At 43.8% G+C, this 4,806-nt stretch overlaps 1 pseudogene; it reads right to left on the bottom strand.

Annotated features, from left to right (window-relative positions):
• Nucleotides 1–2,798: 2,798 nt before the first annotated feature.
• LOC117060731 lies at nt 2,799–3,506 on the bottom strand (annotated as a pseudogene).
• Nucleotides 3,507–4,806: the final 1,300 nt, after the last annotated feature.

Genomic DNA, 4,806 nt, shown 5'->3' on the forward strand with positions numbered 1-4,806 from the left:
TGTGTGCATGCACACGCCATTTTAATAGGTGTGCAGCAGCTGCGGGACAATATCTAAATAGAGTTGCTCTCTGTATTCTAACTCCAGATGAGGAAACAATCACAGAATACAATTTGCTTGTTAGATCAGAGGTAGCAAAGACCTGGCCCCTGAATCACTTTTATGGGACCAGCAGTATCCCCACAAATTTTAGTAAAGATCTGCCAATGAAATGTAAATTAGTCTACAAGTGTACTTTATGTGGCTTGTATTGTTTTCTCAGCCAGTAGTTTGGAAAGGCAACAGGCCGCTACAAATCTTCCTCTTGAGAGGGTCTTTCAGAAAAAAAGTACATTATTTCCTCAGGCAATTATCTCATGTCATCTTATCACATATGCTCCATATCTTACTTCTAGGTGGTGTCAACTTATACCATCTCCACCCCCATTGTTCTGCCCGGACACTGAGGTCCAGCTCCAACAGCCTTCTGGTGGGTCCCCTCCCTGCGAGAAGTGAAGCTACAGGGAACCAGGCAGAGGGCCTTCTCGTAGTGGCGCGCCCGCCCTGTGGAACGCCCTCCCATCAGATGTCAAAAGAAACAAACAACTATTGGACTTTTAGAAGACATCTGAAGGCAGCCCTGTTTAGGAAAGTTTTTAATATTTGGTGTTTTATTGTGTTTTTAATAGTCTGTTGGGAGCCGCCCAGAGTGGCTGGGGCAACCCAGTGAGATGGGTGACAAGTAGACAGACAGACAACAGATAGATAGATAGATAGATAGATAGATAGATAGATAGATAGATAGATAGACAGACAGACAGATAAACAGATAGTCCATGAAGTGGTTGGGTTGTCCCCTGTACCCAGGTAGTGTCTGGATCATATAGTAGGCTCTGAGATTATAAAAGTTGGTTGTCCTTGTAGATCAAGAGAAAGCAGAATTTATATCAGGATGTACTGATGATCTCTGGGTAATTTGTAGGAGATCTTTCTGACTCCCAATTGCTGAACAACCAAATGACCTTTTTTCTGTTTAAATTAGGCTGCTAAAATAAAGAAAACTGGCCAGCAGCACGCTTTTGTATGATAGGCCTATGAACTCAGGTCGGTTGTAGTACTGAAACCAGTTCCTAGGCTCAGAAGTTCACAGAGGCACCCCATTATTTATTTTGAACTGTATGTCTTTTGCACCCAGTACTATTGTTGGTGGATCTTTGGGTCCTGGTAAAAGACAAAGTAGACCAGACAAGGCCCTGGTCTAGATATTTTATGTTCAGTATTTATATTTATGTTCAGTATTGGCAGTGGGCCAGCAAAGGCAAGAACGGGTTTATTCCATTTGTTGCTCACTGAGAAGACAGTCCTCTAAAACAGCTACACTGTACTTTTGCTGCCATCTTTATATTATATTATACCCAACTTTTTCCTCCTGGCAATCAAGGCTGGGTTCCTGCCGGGTTAGCATTGCAGCGGACCCTACTTTGAAATAAGATGCCTGAGAGTGGTTGACACCTGTGGTGCTTTGGCTCTTGGGAAAAAATGGTTAACCTTGAAGAGAAGTCTGGGAGAGGGGAACACTTTCATGTTTTACAGGACGGTGGAGTTCCCTTTGGTTCTTCTAAAAAGTATTAGCAAAGGTCAGATTAACAAGTCAACACTGAAACTGGAGATGAGCAAGATTCCTCAAACTGAGGCAGAAAAGAAAAGAAAGAGGGAGGGGATTGGGTGTGGGGATGAAAAGCTCGCAACGCAACCTGGCTCTGATCCTTTCTCCCTGGTTAGGCCTGGGGCATACTTGATAAGGTGAAGGGAAATTGTAAAATTAGACCTGGCAACCTTCACAGAGAGGCCCAGCGCAAGCCCCTTGGCCTGAGGGAAGCTGAGAAAGTTGAGGAATTGTGGGGGGAAAGGATCTTGGCAGCCTAACTTCCTGTGGCGGCATCCAAGGCTAATTAGTTTTCAGTGTTCTGTGTGTGTTTGAATGGAAACGAGCCAGCACTGAGAGGCACTAGATGAGGAAATCAAAACCACATGGGCTGCAAAAGAAAGAAGAAGAAGAGGAAGAAGAAGAAAGGGGGTGTCCTTTTTAGCTACATTTTCCTTTTTCAGGAGGGGGCGGAGGCTGGACCATTTCTTTTCATGAGCACTAAATCACCACCGCTCCCCTGTCTATCACGTCTCACATCTGCCTCAGAACTCATTAAACATCAAAAGGCGGCTCTATCAGTTCTGCTTAGTTAGAAGTCTGAGTTACTAGAAGCCTAACCAGAGAAGATTTTGTATGTTTTTAATAATAGCTTAAGGAACTTCTTAGCACTCTATAAATTACTTAATGCAACAAACTCTTCCTGTGGACCAGCAAATGTTTTACAGAGAGGGTAAATGCTGCCTTAACACGCTTGTGGTGAGCCCACAGCCATAGACGGACTAGTTCAAATGAAGCTTTAATTCATAGTCATTTCCAGATACAGCATTTTATGCGCATGGGCACATGTGCACGCGCATGCTCACATCCTTTTCAGAATCTCAGAGGGTGGTTGTTATCCACACTTCTTCTTCTTCTTCTTCTTCTTCTTCTTCTTCTTCTTCTTCTTCTTCTTCTTCTTCTTCTTCTTCTTATTATTATTATTTTATGGAGACTGGTTGCGACAATTTTATTTTCTTACCAACTATTTCCATCACTTTCTTCTTTCCTGATTATTTTTAATCAAGATACTGACACACAAAATTATGTGGACAAAATGGCTTAGCATGCACAACTGCTTGCTGGTATCTATTTCACCTCTTCGCTTTCAAACAAGACAAGGTTACCAACTGAAAAGAGAGATGGGGGTCCAATGTTTACCATTTACTTCAACAGTGACCAGCCTGATGCTTGAACATCTCTCTCACCAAGTCACTATTGCAACTGAACATTTGTAAAGTGGAAGTAAACCACTCTGGAAATGTGGTAAAAATAAAAACGAAATCCTATCTGTGCCTACGGTGATGCTGCTATACAGATAAGAGTTCGGAACGGTGTTTTCATCCTGTTTCTCCACAGCTCAGTACTGCCAGCAGATCTTCAGGTTCGAGGGCAGCTGCTGCGTGCTTAACTCATCAAACTTTGAAATGTCTTTCACAGGGGTGCTGTAGAAAGCCAAGACATCTCTGGCACTCTTCATTTGGTGGAGCTGGGAATTAGGGACATCACGGCCTAGATCTGTTGCCAGCTGTGCCAACAGAATATATTTTAAATGACTATCTCCCAATGATGCCTCTTGCCAGTCTTTGGAGACCAAGGATCCAAATATCTCTTTAATGCGAGACTCTAGGCGAGACTGGAGATCCTCAGGAGGAAGGTATTTTTTGCTTCACGGTGGAGGACAAACCAGAGCTGGCTCCTATTTCACTGGCTCTGCTGCTTCTGGGTCTCCTCCCATCTTCTTGCTCACTCCTCCCCACAGCGTTCTGCGTGAAGGGACCCCAACGACTCGCCTGAAGACCCGCAGGGCACCCGCGGAAGCCGCCATTTCGGAACACGCTCGGAGAACACCCGCTTATTATTATTATTATTATTATTCCCAGTTTACTTTTTCCTAACTACATGATGATGTTGTAGTTAATATCTTACTTCTCCCCCGTTCTTCTAAATGCTCGCAGGTAATCTGCAGGACAGAATTGCCTTGACAACAAAATACAGTTATTTCTGCTGGTTAGCAGGCAGGCTAAGGCAGAAGTTACATGTAACATGCTGTTGCATAATTCCCCCCCCCCATAAGCTTAAAAAAAAGAAAAATCAGCCACAAGAGGCTCTAAACTGGCTAGGAGATCTAGGTGAGGAAGAGCTGCACTTTTCCCTTCAGATATTTTCCTATTCAAGAATTTTGCCCTCACTCCAATCTGCTTTTCCACATTGAAGTGAAGAGATATGGATACCCCTTTGAGGAGCAGAGCAGCTGGGGGAGTTTGAGTCGAAAAATGGCCAGAGGTAAATGGGTAAAGCCGTTCCTCGCCACCACTGGTCCAAAGCTCAAGACAGCAGACTTCTGTGGCCACTGTTTATTTAAAAAGAAGTTTGGGGAAGCTTACACATGACTGCTTATCATGTGCAACTGGCCAAGGAGTGTCTATAAATGTTATATTATATTAATAATTACAATATAAAACAATATGTAATGATGTGCAGTGCATAAAAAAGAGAGCCTTGTGGCTGTTTAATGCCATTGTGTTGTTTTGTATTGAATATAGGCCAGATGCTCCTTTTAAAAGTCTATTAAAGTATTCAGACAATTCAGTATGAATTTTCAGGTCGCCCAGTGCCTCTTCTCGCTGACGGCAATTTCCGTGACTAAATGCTAGCTTTCCAAACCACAGCTGTTCCTAACAGAGACACAAGAATCGTATTGTTATTTGCACTGACAGCCCACATGCAAACGCCATGGCAAGCTGAGCAAGGAGTCTGCGAATGCAATGCAAGCTCAGAGTCTCTTCCATGCCTTATGACTTACCAAAATATAATGCAGGGCCAAACCTCGCTCACTTCTCCAAAACTGAATTGCTTGAATTGGGGGGGGGGGAGAAGTAGGAAAGTGACTTGGGGGCAGGGGCTTGGGGGCAGTTGCCAGATTATTATTATTTTTAAAAAAGAAAATTATAACATAGGTCATTTTCTTCTTTCTTTTCTTCTTTCTCACACTTGCATGCATTGGGCCAGCATTGGTAGGCACTTGATGGAGGCCCTAGAACAGGGGTTGGCAAACTAAGGTCTGCGGGCCGGATCAGGCCCAATTGCCTTCAGGATCCGGCCCGCGGACTGTCCGTGGATTGGCGTGGGGATTCTGTTTG

This window comes from Lacerta agilis, chromosome 16 (genome assembly GCF_009819535.1).
Source record: "Lacerta agilis isolate rLacAgi1 chromosome 16, rLacAgi1.pri, whole genome shotgun sequence".
Taxonomy (NCBI): Eukaryota; Metazoa; Chordata; class Lepidosauria; order Squamata; family Lacertidae; genus Lacerta; species Lacerta agilis.